Source organism: Staurois parvus, unplaced genomic scaffold, assembly GCF_062004578.1.
Source record: "Staurois parvus isolate SC_StPar_1 unplaced genomic scaffold, SC_StPar_1.0 ptg001065l, whole genome shotgun sequence".
In the NCBI taxonomy this organism is placed as follows: Eukaryota; Metazoa; Chordata; class Amphibia; order Anura; family Ranidae; genus Staurois; species Staurois parvus.
Genome location: NW_028318861.1, coordinates 1,088,766 through 1,105,141, shown reverse-complemented (window position 1 = coordinate 1,105,141; position 16,376 = coordinate 1,088,766). Strand labels below are relative to the sequence as shown.

The 16,376-nt window shown below is 39.8% G+C and overlaps 1 protein-coding gene across 1 annotated transcript in view; it reads right to left on the bottom strand.

The window, feature by feature from the left end:
- JMY (junction mediating and regulatory protein, p53 cofactor) overlaps nucleotides 1–16,376 on the bottom strand; it is a 93,241-nt gene that overhangs the window by 56,322 nt on the left and 20,543 nt on the right. The gene's annotated exons all lie outside the window — the stretch shown is intronic.

The window sequence follows — 16,376 nt, the reverse complement described above, 5'->3', positions numbered from 1 at the left end:
AAAAAAAATGTTTTGACAAATTATAATTTTTGGTTATAAACCAATTTGGGTTATTTATTTTTTTTATTAAAAGATAACTGAATACATTTTGGCCAAGATTTTTGAAGAAAGATTATTTATTTGCAAAATGTTATAAGAAAAAAAGCTTTTTTTTCAAAATTTTTGGACTTTTTAATTTATATAGCAAAAAAAAAAATTAAAAATCCCAGTGGTGAATAAATACCACCAAAATAAAGTTTTATCTGTCTCAAAAAAATGCTAAAAGTGCGATAGCACTGAAAGCTGAAAATTGGCCTGGACAGTAAGGGGGTGAAAGTGTCCGGACTTGAAGTGGTTAAAGGCAGCACCAATCAACAAGCCAGAAATGCAAAACACAAAATAAAAAAAACAATAAATTATTGAAAATCCATTCAAAAGACAGAAATACCAATAATTATGTGGCCATAGTAGCATATGATCGCATACATATAGCAATTGTAGTCAGGCATCCGACATGTGTCGAGATCAATAGACTGCTCTTCTTCAGGGATGCAACAGATGATTATAATAGATCCTAAGGTTTAAAATGACAATACATATTCATTGTGTGCACAATTATTGGGCAAGTGAGTATTTTAACCAAATATATATAAACTGTATAAACTTGAATACTTATTGGATTTAAGCATATCAGGTAATGTGTATTTGTGTAATGAGGGAGGGTGTGGTATAAAGGAGGTCAACACACTATATCAAGGTGTGCTAAATTACTAAGCAAAATGGCCAAAAAATTAGATTTAACCAACTCTAAAAAGTAAAAAATTGTAAAATAAAGTATTTCAGAGGGATGCAGCACTCTTTGTGCAAAGATATTGAGGCAGGACCACAGAACCATTAAATGTGTTGTTGCAAATAGTCACCAGGGTCGCAAGAACAATGCTGAGGGGGGGGGGGGGAAGACAACACCAACATGTGGTGAAAATTTCATGTCAATAACACCTTTTGAAATATATTTACTTAGAAAAATGGTGATGTGTTCAATACTTATTTTACCCACTATAAGTTGAAACGTCAAGACTGGTCCAAGAAATATATGAATACAGATTTTTCAAAGGTTTTATGACCTGATGAGATGAGAGTGACTCTTGACGGACCAGATGGATGGGCCTGTGATTGGATTAGTAACAGGCACAGAGCTCCACTTCAACTCAGACGGCAGCAAGGTGGAGGCGGGGTAAAGGTATGGGTTGGTATTATTAACCGCTTCCTGACTGCCCTATAGCAAAAATAGCTATAGGACAAAAATAGCAGAGCACAGCCATCCAAAGCAGTGTGCTTACAGTGAAGCACACGGATACAGCACTTAGTAAAACAGCACATAGTTAACCCTTTGATCGCCCCTCATGTTAACCCCTTCCTGCCCAGTGCCAGTGCTTTTTTTTGTTTAGCATTGATCAATGTATTGGTGTCACTGCGAATGTCCCGCTATAAGTCGCTGATCGCTGCCATTATTAGTAAAAATAAAAATACCAGTATAGATAGCGCCATTTTTAAACGCTATAACTTTCACGTAAACCAATTAATTTACACGTATTGGGATTTTTTTTAGCAAAGACATGAAGCAGAATATATTTAGGCCTAAATTTATGATATTTTATTTTTTTTAAATTTTTTTACTGGATATGTTTAATAGCAAAAAGTCAAAAATATTGTTCTTTTTCTCAAAATTGTCGGTCTTTTTTTTTTTTATAGCAAAAAAAAAATAAAACCTGCAGAGGCGATCAAATACCACCGAAAGAAAGCTCAACTTGTGGGAAAAAAAGTTCGTAAAGTCCATTTGGGTTCAGCGTTGCATGACCGTGCAATTGTCAGTTAAAGTAACGCTGCGCCGTAACGCAAAAAACAGCCTGGTCAGGAAGAGGGGTAAATCCTCAGGAGGGCAAGTGGTTAAAAAGATGAGCTAGCTGGACCTTTTTCGAGCTGAAGATGGACTCAAAATCAACTCATAAACCTACTGCCAGTTTTTAGAAGACACTTTCTTCAAGCAGTGGTATAGGAATAAATAAATCTGCATCTTTCAAGAAGACCATGATATTTATTGCAGGACAATGTTCCATCAGAAGCATCAAAGTACTCCACTGCGTGGCTAGCCAGTGAAGGCCTTAAGGATGAAAGAATAAGGACATGGCCCCTTTCCTCGTCTGACCTAAACCCTATTGAGAATGTGCGGGCCCTTCTTAAACAGGAGATTTGTGGTGAAGGAAAACAGCACATCTTTCTAAATGGGAGGCTGTGGTTGCTGCTGCACAAAAGGTTGATCGTCAACAGATCAAGAAACTGGCAGACTCCATGAATGGAAGGCTTATGACTGTTATTGAAAGGAAGGGTGGATATATTGGTCACCAATTTTTTTTTTAAATGTCAGAAATGTTTATTTGTAAATTTTGAGTTATTATTCTCACTTTAACAGATGAAAAGAAACAAGTGAAATGGGAAAAGTTTCATTTTTCATTTAGTTGCATAAAAATTGTGCACAGTAACAGTTGCCCCATAATTGTGCACACATAAATATTCTCCTAAGAAAGCCTAAACCTCACTTTTATTTTTTTAAATATTCAGATTTGAGCTGTAACATTTTGCATTGACCGAGAGCATTGTAGTTGTTCAATAATGAAATTATTCCTAAAAATTGTGCACACAGTGTAAACATTTTATAAATTTTACAACATGACATTTCTTCATTACGTGATAACATACTGACCTGTATGTTCTAGACTTGGGTGCATTGAAAACACAGATACTGTGTACTGCTGCTGAGATTGCCACCAGGATAAACCCAGGATCGCCAAGGCCACTGAGGTTGCCGTTAGGACAGGGATAGAAAATTTACTAATGCTGTAATTATTAAACATAATCCTTAACAGCATTAGTGAATTTTTTGAAAATGTATCCAGAATTGCATATGTGTGAACCAGGGCAGATCCATTCACACCTGGGTGTTTCGAGACCGCGGCAGAATCTCACGTTCAATTGCAGGGTTTTGCTGTGATTGTTGCACGACAAATCGCATCACGTGAAGCTTGTAACTCAATTGAAGCTCCTGCTCCTTTTTGGGCAACAAGCTTCATGTGATGCGATTTGCCAAGATTGCTGCGCAGTAAATCGCACCACAATCGTGGCAAAACTGTTTTAGGTGCATTTCGGCAGCTCGTTAAAAGAGCCATAAATTCCCCTTTCCAGGTGAGCACTCAATCGGTGCTCATTGCACTGCAAGGTCTCTCCCCTCCCTGCTAGTTCCTGGGTGCAGTGCTGGAGACTGGCAGGGAGGTGAGTAGAAGATAAACAGAGCAATGTTAAAAAGCCATAAAGCCCCTTTCATTTTTAAAAGCCCCAGACATTCCTAAAAGCACCTCCGATTTAAATAAGGTTTTGGTTAAAATTATTTATTTTTTTATATCATCAGGAAAAGTAGATTGGAACCCTGGTTTAATCCCTTGGACAAGTTTTTTTTTTTTTTAATTCCACACCCCTGAAAGTGATTGCAAAAGTTTCATCTTTTATTTTTTAAAATAGCAAACATGTTACTTACCTGCCTGATCCTCCTCTTTTGGCGTCCCTCTCTGGCAGTGTCTGTTCCACCCCCTTGCTGAGTGCCCCCATAGCAAGCTGCTCACTCCAGAGCCAGCTCTGTATGTCCATACACAGAGCGCAGCTTTCTCCAGCCTTCTGCTTCCTCCTTACTGGCTGTGTCGGACAGCAGCAGGATCCAATGGCTCTCGCTGCAGTCTCTGAGCCAATGAGTAGTGAGTCTCTGCTCTCATGCACATCACAGGATCAGGCAAGTTTTTTTTGGGGAGGGGCTGGAGGGAGCTGCATGCAGAAGGTTTTTTCTCCTAATGTATAGAATGCATCACTTTAAGTAAAAGAGAGGTTCATTCTACAGCAAGATAATGACCCAAAACATACTTCCAGGCTATGTCAAAAGTACAACAGATGAGAATGCAATATGGTAGCCTTCAAGTCATAACAGTCAGCACAGTGAACCGCTGAAGAAACTCAAAGTGTGATCACCGAAAATACACTTTACTTTCCCTTTAAAAGGAGGCTAGAAAAAGAAGAGGTGGAGAACTGGGAGCCCAAAAGTATTAAATGTTATTTTGTTTAAGACAAACAAAATGAAATCCCTGCCAGATTAGTAGCTATGGGCAACAACAACACATTTCAGTTGTCCTAGGGTTTATAATACATTTCATTGTGATTTTACAGAGACTTTAACTAGAAAATAAAAAAATCAAACATGCTCCATGCTTCCAGTCACTTTAAAAAGATTTATTGGGCCAGCTTGGTTTAAATAAATGCTTACTGTTACAGAACAGTCTGCCCACTGTGGAAGCTGGAATATACTGCAGAAGCCTGTGCTGCATAAAGTACGCTGTGCTGTATTCCTGGCCAAATTCTACACATTTCACTTCTGAGTCCAGAAAGATAAAGGGTCAACCCTACAGCATCTCAGCCATTCAGGAACAGCCTTTTATTTATTATCACTGACTGGGTGAGGTGAATATTATGCTGTCCAATACACACACACACACATATACATACACATACATACATACATACATATATACACATACACACACACATATATATATACACACACATACATACATATATACACATACACACATATATATATATATATATATATATATATACACACACACATACATACATACATACACACACACTTATTTTGCTTAATGCAGCAAGTTAAAGATTGTTAGTAGATTTTTATAGTGTAGGATATTTTCTTTGAACGATATCTAGCATTCTAACAGAACTCCTGTAAATGTTCTGTTTTCAGCCATTAACCAACACCACTCTGAGGCCTTATACCAATCCTAGCTTGTCACATCTAAGACTCATAGAGTTAATTAAATTTGTGTTTCTACATAGAAAGCCTCAATTACATGTTAGAACTTCCTTCCAATATTTGAACACCTATAATGACACGGTTATTTTTCAGGCTTTCTTCTTCTAAGATGTAAAAGAATTTTAATTCAATATGCCATTCTGAAAAATCTTGCTTGTGTTGTCAACCTGAATCCAGAAGAAATGAGGAAATGAGACATCAAAGGCAATAACTACTTGACACAACTAGGACAATCCTAGTAAGGCCCATATTTCTTACATAATGAGATTACAATATGTATCTTAAGGGAAACAAAATCAAAAGCTGCAACATATCTGCAAAAATAAACAAAATCAGTCTTTGATGAAAATGCCATGAAAAAAAAGTCAGCTGACTGAGATAGAAGTAGAAGTGTGATACCAATTTAGAAAACCCCTCTCCTCAATGTTCTGCTTAGAAGAATCTCCCTTTTTTTTAACTGTGAAATACAAAAACAAACCCCATTATGCAATATAGTTTTTTTGGCTATAGTGGCACTGTACCCGCATGTACCTTCCTTTGTGATAAAATTTACAATAAATGGCCCCAGAATTTTATAAAACATTGTTAAAAAACAAACAAAAAAAAACCCTTTCTTCAAATGATAGGTCAAGGGTCGCTTCTCTGAAGCCCAGCCAAAAAACTTCTAGTCACTGAGAACAGAAGCTGCTGCGACAGATGAAGTAAGTGTTCTGTGCACACGTGGTTGCATGTCAGAGGGAAAGCATTTGCTTCTTAGATGCTGGTGCCATGTACTAGATCCTGCACTGGATGCAGCAGATCTCTCAAAAGACATTTTCTTTAATATATACTTTAAGGTAAACTCATTTTTCGTCACTAATCCTGGTGAACTTACCCTTTAAAGCTTTGGCTCCTTCTCCCACTTTTCAGTGAGATGCTCCAGCATCTAGTAGAGGAGACCCCTATTGGACAGTAGAGTGGGGATCTTCTTAACCTCCCTAGCGGTCTGATTATGTCAGTATTTCTGTGCTCAAAGCGTTACATTTTTTTGCATGAAAATTTTTTATTGTAGGCCTGTAATTTTTAGGAATAACTCACTAAAATCTGTCCGAAAAAGAGTCTAGTAAACATCCCGGGTATGTTAAAATTTGAAACACGAAATCATAAATTATAATTTAATAAATAATCATAAAAAATAATATAATAATAATAAATTTAATTAAATAATATGATCAAACCAAAAACACTGAAATTTGAAATAGAGTGCCAGGTTCGAACATCACTGAGCAAAGTCGCAAAATCATTTTCAGTGTCTGATGATGAATTTCCCCACGAATCATTATCATTCAATTCTACAAGTAGTTCTAATTTACTATCGCTGTTCTCTAGCTGGTCTAAAATCGCTTTTGACCTAAAGAGACGCTTTTTGGACACCATGGGCATTTCTCAGTTTCAAGGCAAGAAAGAACAGTAAAAATGCAGGCAGGGCACAGGACAAAGCACTAGGGACAAAATGTATGTGAAATGGTTTGATGTGATTTTAGTGTATTTAGTGAATGTAATTTTTTGACATTTTTAAATTCCCCACCAGTTCCGTCCCCGTACGTCCTGACATCGCAGGGAATGGATCCCAGAAGACAGATTCCGACATCGGCCGGAGGACATTGCCGGGGAGGCTTCAGGGAGGACATCACGGGAGCAACGCTGCAAGGTATTCCCAAGTGTAGCTCGGGGTTAACGCTTGTGGTGCTGAAACTTTACCCCGAGCTACACTCGGGAATACCTCCAGGGAGGTTAAACCCTCTGCCTGAAACTCATAAAAACTGGCACAAATGGATTTTGTGAACGTGCCTCATGTGTTCTAAAAGCTGTGGAACATGTGCCAAATTCATGTACTTGTCTAGAAGTTGTACCGGAATTTGCCGCAAGCTGCTGCATTTTTAGAATGCAAGCTAGGCACTTTTGCAAAGTCTGTGCTAGAATCTCTCTGTACGTCAAAAGAAAGTTGGTCTTAATTAGCTCTTCTTTTGTAACAAACAAACTGCTGTAGTCTATTTTGAATTTGGTGCATTCAATGCAGCAAAATGTAGAAGTGGCACGTTCAATCCGACACAATGTAAAAGCGGCAGTTAGAACTACCTGAATTTGGTGCACGAGTTGCTGTCAGAATCAAAAGTGTTGCAGATGCTTCATGAATTTGGTGCAATACATTAACAAGAGGGATTAACACAGAAGCTTTATTGAAGTTCCCAAGTCTGGCTGGGTTCAGGGGATGCAGAATCAAAGGATCATGGACGTACCTTGCAGTGCCTGTTCTTTAAGCAAACCTGTTCCTTAAAGTGATTGTAAACCCATATATTAAAAAATGAAAAATAAAAATGAACAAACATGTCATACTTACCTGCTCTGTGCAATTGTATTGCACAGAACAACCCTGATCCTCCTCTGGGATCCCCCGTCGGCTCTCCTGGCTCCCCCCCCCTCACTGAATACCCGCTATAACAAATCAGTTTTGTTTGTCCATTGTGACACAAAACACAGCTCAGCCCCATCCCTGCTCCTTCGTTACTGGCAGCGATTAACAGCAGTGGGAGCAGAAAAATGTAGATTTTTACGCAGATGTGAACCGTTTCAGAACTGGCTTGGAAGTTAAATGGTTAAGAAATGTGATAAATAATTACACAGTGCCAACAGCTACAGAGGCCAGTGAAGGCTTGTTGTGAAGGAATACTGTCACCTTGTCATTACAGAGAAAAGAGAAAAGTCTCTGCAAAGGACATCCCCTGACCCTGATGTACTCACCTTACCTGTGCTTCCTCACAACTGCTTGCTCCACCGCAGCCAGAGACAAAACTTCACACCTCTGGGCATGTGACATGCCTAAAAGCCAATCACTAGACTCAAGCACTTTCACATAACCAAGGGAGTGATGCCACTGCGCTCTGTGTAAACGGACAGAGCCAATTTCAGCAAACTTCAGTTACTTGTATTTCTGTTATTGTATTAAATAGACATGCTGGAAGGTTAATTGGCTCCTGTGTAAATTGACCCTAGTATGTGTATGTATGAATGTGAGTTAGATTGTACGCCCCTTGACGGTTAAGGACTGATGTGTGAGTGTACAACACATATGTAAAGCACTGCGTAAACTGACGGTGCTATATAAGTACCTGTAATAAAAATATATATATAGAAATGTATAGACTAGCCAGTAAAAGAAGCTTTGTTTTTCAAGTTTCAGTGCACTCAGCCTCCTTGCTTGCTTGAAGTAAGACATTAGCTACAAATATAGACTGTATTGTTACCATTGGGTCAGCAGACCCATAGATTTTGCACTGAAGAAAGAACAGTAATGCACAGCCTCTAGAAATGCACAGACATAGGGAAAGTCTGAGTATGCAATTAACAAACATGAATGCACGTATTTATATATAAAATTGCAACCATGCATAGAGATAAAGTTCATAAAGCAGAACTCCGGGCAAAAAAATGTTTCCCCATGCAGTGGTGCTGTGCCTGCACTGCATGGATTAACTGCTTGTTTTTATCCAGAGGAGAAAAGAGTCAAGATATACTTGCCTAATCCGCCTGACCCTCCCAGCGCAAGACCGATCCCCGGTGCTCCTGCGTTCCCCCACGGTATAGCAGTCTTGCACAGTGGACTGTTCCTGATGTCATCACAGCCACAGACCAGCTCTGGATGTAAGGATGGCAGGAACAATCCACTTCTAGACATGGGGGTGTGCCGTTTTTCAGAGGATCAATGGATCGGGTGAGTATGAGCTCTGTGTTTACCCCTAGACAAAACGAGCAGTTAACCTATGAAGGTGGGAGGTGGCAGCATCGCTCCTGTACCACTCTTTGAAAAGCAATCCACCTCAGATCCTTCTTTAGAACTAATGTGAGTAAATGAGACCTAACACACAGTGATAAAATTCAACTTCACAAGTATTCAAAACATAGCAAACTCTCTTTACAATTATAGGGGGTTCTAAAAGCTGAAGAGTTTTTACCTGAATGCATTCTTTGCATTAAGGTGAAAAAACCAGAGTGCAGCTCCCACCCACCAAGCCACCCCTTATATTTACCTGAGCCCAATCTCGATCCAGCACTGGTTATGAGATCAGAGGCTTCTCATAGAGCCATTGGCTCCCACTACTGTCAATCTCAGCCAGTGAGGAGGGAGCAGGAGGCATGGCTGAGCCATGCTCCACGTGTCTATGGATTCACAGAGCTATCTAGTGGCTTACTATGGTGGGCACTTGGCAGGGGGGAGGGCTGACCTGAGAAGAGGAGGATCAGGGCTGCTCTGTGCAAAAATTGTACTTGTAAAACACATAATTAAAAAAAAAATAAAAAAACAATCACTTTAAATAGATCAATGAACAAACAGCAATAACAGCAAATTTTTTTTTCTCTAGAGTTATTCATACAGAAATAGAAGGGGAAAAAAGTTTAGGTTTACTATTTTTAATACATTTTTGATACCATGATAAAATGTAGTGTGATCACTGACCCAGAAACAAGCAGGTCAGGAGTTCCGACATCATTTATTGCATCAGTAACTCCAGACCAAAAAAGGCACTTCTAAAAGCTACTAAACCGCTCCAAACCGCTTATTTCAAGAGTTGTTTTTTTTTTTATTCATGTACTGTAAAAAGGCTAATAAAATGCTAGTGCTTCTAAACGCTACTAAAATCTGGCACAAAAATCATTACTCATATCAGCATTTTTAACCAGCGGATTTTTTTCAGCTTATAAAAAACCGCTAGCATGCATGGAGCCTAAATATCACAAACAATAATAGAAAAACGAATATAATAGAAAACAAATCATATTAAACCACCACCATGGACTTTTACAAACTGAGCAATGCTGCCCCATAGCACTGACTGCTTAATATACCAGAGCCACGTGTGTTAACCACTTCCAGACCGGACACTTTTACCCCCTTCCTGACCAGGGCAATTTTCAGCTTTCAGCGCTATCACACTTTGAATGACAATTGCGCAGTCATGCAACACTGTACCCAAATTAATTTTTTACCCTTTTTTTGCGACAGATAAAGCTTTATTTTGGTGGTATTTATTCACTGCCGGGATTTTTATTTTTTTTGCTATGTAAATGAAAAAGTCCAAAAATTTTGAACAAAAGTGTTTTTTTTATAAAATTTTGCAAATAAATAATATTTCATCATAAATCTTTGCCAAAATGTATTTCGTTATCTTTTTAGTAAAAAACAAACAAAAACAAATTAGTTTATAACCAAAAATTATAATTTTTAAACATTTTTTTTTACATTTTTATTTTATTTTTTTATATTATTATTTTTAATTTTTTTTTTTACATACTGTCACCCTAGCAGTACAGTGTCACCATGGTGACACTGTACTACTTGTGGGGGGTGATGAAGATTTTTTTTTTTTTTACAATGATTGCTTTTACACCCATATAGGATGCAAAAGCAATCATTTCTCTTTCTCTCTGTGTGCATTCCTGCACTCATTGAGAAATACAGAGTGAGCTGTGATTGGTCACACCTTGTCACATGGTACAAGGCTGTTGTGAATAGCCTTGTACCATGTGACCTCTGTGATCATTCACAGATTTCACATGTAGTAAGCAATGATGTCACAAGTGACATCTTGCTTACTACTTTGCATGTGATCACTGATTGGCCAATCAGTGATCACATGATCGGGACCTCGTACAGAGGTCCCGTCCGACGATCGGTGTTTCACTGTGTCCGGAGGACACAGCGGGCACTGGATCGCGGTGCTGCGCGCTCCCAGGGAGCGCGCACAAGCAGGGTGCGGGGAGGCCGTTCATAAACGGCCACCTGACCCTGTACTGCCACCGTCCGGCCGTTTATATGCAACGGCCGGTCGGGAAGTGGTTAAGAAGTCGCAATGCTGAACACAGCACTTCAATAGAATCCTTCAGTGTGCACACTGTTTGTATCATTTTTCACAGAACATAGCCAAGTCAGCTTATTAAGCATAGCCCCTTTAGGTGGGTAGAACAACAGAGGATCAAATGTGATCCGGACAGGCAACATTTTCCTTTTAAAAGGATGCAGTGTTAATCTCAACCACATACCCAGGATGATATCCCAAAGCAGCTATGGCAGTGCATCATTGCATATATTGGATATGCTAACGAAGAAGCAATCATTTTCCAAAGTAATACTCTTTAAATTCAGAGTGAGCCTTATGTGAATTACACTGTGAAGGAGGAGTCAGACATTTGTCTTGATGAAACCAGTGGGTGGTTTGCCTGTACATCTGGCACACATGCCATTTGTAGTTGACTGCAACTACTAAATAGACTGAAATTGCCTGAAAGGTTATAGTTGCCAGGGCTAGACTCCAGTAGCTGTACAAGTAGTGATTGATTGCACTACCTCTTGCATTCCTCGGAAGCGTGTCTGTTTTCTGGGGATGGCCATGCGGAGAGGAGATGATAAATACCAGGGATAAACTGCACTAAGAGCAAACCTGCCATCACAGATACACTGGCTGGAAACCCAGAAGCTGTACAACTAGTGCATGGAAATTCACAGATAAGGACCACCATACCAGACACTACACAAGTTTAGTAGCCAGTTAGGCTATTGTCATAACTACACTGATGATAGAAATTTGAATACTTTGTGCAAGACTCCTAATATTTGTAATGCTGCACTGTCATGGATGCTTCAGCGACATCAACCTGTGTATGTGGTTGAGATGAGCACAGCGCGTCCCTTTAAAGTAAAATGCTGACCTGTCTGCAACATATTTTGTGCATTCTTGCACTCCCAAAAATGACTAAACTTAAAAAGCTAATACGTTCTGCAAAACGTGTACACTGAAGGCCACGTGCACACTGAAGGCCACGTGCACACTGAAGGCCACGTGCACACTGAAGGCCATGTGCACACTGAAGGCCACGTGCACACTGAAGGCCATGTGCACACTGAAGGCCACGTGCACACTGAAGGCCTCATGCACACTGGACACTTTGGCCAACCCAGTTAGACACCTCAGGGGTGTGGAAACTTTTGACAAATCTACTTGCCCTTGGACTAAATCAGTGTCCCAATCTACTTATCCCTCATGACAATCTACTTGTCCCGATAACAAAACATTTTATTTTAACCAAAACCGTATTTAAATCGGAAGTGATATAAGGAATGTTTTAAAAGCAAAAAGGGGTTTTTATAGTGACTAAAACCTGTAATATTTTTAACATTGCGCTGTATATCTCCTCCTCCCCTCCCTGTCTCCAGCACCACACTTGGGGACTAGCAGGAAGCAGTGAGACCTTGCAGTGCAATGAGCACCGATTGGGTACTTGTCAGGAAAGGGGAGTGTCCGGCTTATCCTTTATCCCTTTTGCTGACAAAGCCGTTTTTGCGTTTTTTGCTCAAGATTAAAAAAAAATATTTTAGGCCTGAAGATTACACAAAACCTCCAAACATGATATATTTTCTGAAATCAGAGACCCTAGAGAATAAATTTGGTGGTAGTTCCAATTTTTTATGTTGCATGATATTACTGCAAAATTTCAGTAAAAAATACAAGTTAGTTAGTTTTAGGGCACAAAAGAAAAGCAATAAATTGCCGTTTTTTTTGTAAAATATAAAAGAGGAGGATGCAGCGAGTAAATAAGATATCCAACTTGTCAAACCATACATTTGTGTGCACTCGTGAAATGGCGATGAACTTCAGTACCCTATATTTTCTATAGGTGACGCATTTAAATTCCCTTCTAGGTTATCAGTATAGTGTTATGGAGAAGGTCTGGTGCTAGAATAATGCTCTCATTCTGGCGTGCTCAGCGATATGTAATGTGTATCGCAATCAACGTTTTCATGCGTATGCGCCCCAGCGTGTGCCTTTACATTTGTACTTGCGTATATGTGGGGGGGAAGGGATGTTATGTGCTTGGGTGTAACTTTCATTTTTTACAATTTAAAAAAAAAAATGTTTTCATCATATAGGGCACAATGTCTCCTATGTGATGATTTTTTGGGGACATGTTCTCTTTATTGAGACACCCAAGGATGTCTCCCTTAAATGTAATGCAGTGCATATCGCACTACATTACATTCTTTCCAGGCCTCAATTGCCAGGAATCTCTCAACGGGGACCCAGATGTGTCTACTCTTCTCCCTCCCCTCTAGCTGCCGGAGGTGAGCCGGTCAAACGGAGCCTGGGAGACAGTGGGCGGGGGGTGCTTCACATGGGGGGGCCCCGAGAGGCTAGCACTGTGTGAGAGCATTCGGGCGGCAGCGCTGCCACCCGAATGCTTCCACCTTACAGGTGAGCCCTGCCGCATGCCCGCAGCAGGGTTGTAGGTTAAGGAAAACTACCTGCCCGGCGCCCAGAACTACATGTCCCCGGCATCAAGCGCTAGGAATTCAACAACCCTGCACCTTTCTCCTGACAGCAGAAGAAAAAACTCTTGATGTCTGTAAACGCAGTGGTGTGTTTAGGCATGTTTAAATGTGTCAAGCGCTTGGGCGTTACATCATTGAATTAGCCAGAATAATATTTTATTCTAGCCATTAAAAGGAATTATCACTCAAGCACTAAACGCTCGTAGTGTTATCATGCGTTTACACGTGTCAAACATTTTCTTTGACAAACCGCATCTCTCCTGAATGCAACTTTGATGCGTTCAGATTTCTGCCCCTAAACCCTCCTGCTTCTGAGCTCCTCAAAAAAAATTTAAATACCTGTGTAACAGGCGTTTAGGAGCTCAAGTGTGCATGAGGCCTTATAGCTCAGTTTTTACAAGTCCATGGTGGTGGTTTAATAGGATAAACTATACTAGTTTTTCAATTATTGTTTGGATTATTATAGAACATTTTTTATTACTTAAAGTGGTAGTAAGCTGTAAGCAGCCGGTGATGTCACTGGCGCATGTGCTCTGAAGGAATGGCATACCTGTGTTGTTTCTTCAGAGCTGTGCGCCGTGACGGAGACTCCCGCGAACATGCACAGGAGTGATATCACTGCGGTTCGGCCATAGAGAGGGCCGCAGCCCACAAACCTGGAAGGAAGACCGGGTGTAGATGGAAGCCTCTGCAGCGGTGACACTGCGCTGCTGAAGAGCTTCGTTTCAAACGTGCCTTTATCTTGCAGAGTTTCTTTTTTTTTTTTTTTTAAAGCCTTTACTACCGCTTTAATAAAAACATTTGTATTTTTGATAATACAGTGGGAACATCTCGCTTTCTTGTTATATTATTTTCATAAAGAGACCAGCAATGGCAGCCTACATATTACTTGAAGTAAAGACACTCAATTGAGCAGTGGTCTGCTGCATACCAGTTATACTTAAAATAAAAAGGCTAAAGTCCTGAACAGGTAGGCCATGTTCTCTTTAAGAGTTTAAAAAAAAAAAAAGGAATGATCCCTCCATTGCTACAACTTAAACTGACTTGTCTACCTTTATGATTATTATTATTTCAGGTACTTATATAATGCCGTCAATTTACGCAGTGCTTTACATATATATTACATTCACATCAGTCCCTAACCCTCAAGGGGCGTACACTCTAAGGTCCCTAAGTCACATTCATACATATACATACTAGGGACAATTTAGACAGGAGCCAAATAACCTACCAGCATGTCTTTGGAGTGTGGGAGGAAACCCACGCAGGCACAGGGAAAACATGCAAACTCCCGGCAGGTGGTGTCGTGGCTGGGATTTGAACCAACGACCCTAGTACTGCCAGGCGGAAGTGCTAACCATTTAGCCACTGTGCTGCACTACCTTTATTTAGCAAACTATATTATGTAAAGTAGCGGTGCACCAAAATGAAAATTCTGGTGCCAAAACTGAAAATTCAAAATGCACTTGGCCGAAAACCGAAATGCACAGTTTTTAAAAATGCACATATATTTTTTGGAAAAAAAATACACTGATTAAAAAAAACAATATATACCCCAATTTTTTTGTAAAATATGAAAGAGGATGTTACGGCGAGTAAATAGATACCCAACATGTCACGCTTTAAAATTGCCCATGCTTGTGGAATGGTGTGAAACTGCGGTACTTAAAAACGGGTAATGCTTTAAAAACAGGTTAGCAGTGTAAAGTTACAGAGGAGGTCTAGTTGGAAAATTATTGCTCTTGCTTTGAACACCGTTGGTTTGAACACCATTTACATATGTGGGCATGGCCTACGTATGCGTTCACCACTACGTGCGAGCACGGGGGGATGGGGCACGTTAAACTTTTTTTTTTATTTATTTAATGTTTCGGGGGGTTTTTTGCACTGTCCCTTTAAAAAAAATTTAATCACATTTATTCTTATTAGAAGAAATGCATGCATCCCTTGTGATAGAAATCAGTGACAGGTCCTCTTTATGGAGAGATATGGGGTCAATAAGACCCCACATCTCTCCTCTGCAATGTAAGGCATTGGATCAAAAAAAAAAAAGCATTGGTCTAGTGCTTTAAAAAAAAAAAAAAAATGGCCGGAATGGGAAGTGACATCACTCCGGTCCTCCAAGGGCACAGAGATGAGTGGCGGCCATCTTTCCTTCACTCATCTCTATGTCCAGTGCCGGGATCGATGGTTTCTCAGGTAAGGCTGAGAACTGTTGAGCGGCGGCGGCGGAGGGCGAAATTTCGGTGCATCCCTAAATTAAAGTGTAGCACTTTTGCAGAAAAAAACTCTCAAGACTGTTCATCTACTCGGTCCTGATAATCTTTTTCTTTGGATTTTTAACACCTTCCCCTTTCCACTCACACCCTTAATAATGCCCAGGTCCAGAAACAGGCACCTACAGCACTATGGAATGCAATCACAGGCTTACCTATGTTTCCATTACCACAAAGTTATTTGCACGGAAAATGCAGAGGTATAGAAATTACAGATATGCTACAGTACTTTATAGTGCCTGTGAACTTTCTGTGTTTGGGGCAATATGTCCCTGTAAGCATTTGGCCCTGTACACCAGTACCACTTGGATGTGGCTACAGCCAAAGCATATAACAGTCTCTTGTTGATTTTGACAGGCAGCTGGCAGTGGACTGTACACACCAGCTGTATGGTATCAGGCCTAAAATGTTTGTAACTACAGATTCAATGTGTTATAAAGATGAACCTGTTAAAACACTCAGAAAGTCAATGGCTGCAGAAAAAAAAAAATATACATAGAAGTGTTTTCCCTTCCACATTCCCATCCCTTATTGTTGCTGCTGCTAAGTCTGCCAGCATTCCATGAACAAAGTGCACTGCACACCCCGGACTGCCTGCAACTAAGCAACCCATAATACCAAACAATGCAAACGGCAGCATTCAAGTATCTTCAAATAAATTCCATTGGAATTAGGCTATAAACAACAGCTAACTACCAGCTATGTAACCATTATTAAAATAATATACATTTACATCATGTGTCTTCTTTCCATATGCAATTTCTCTGAAATTGTATTCTAATCAATAACATATAAAATATTCCTAAAGTATGTGTTATCATATACG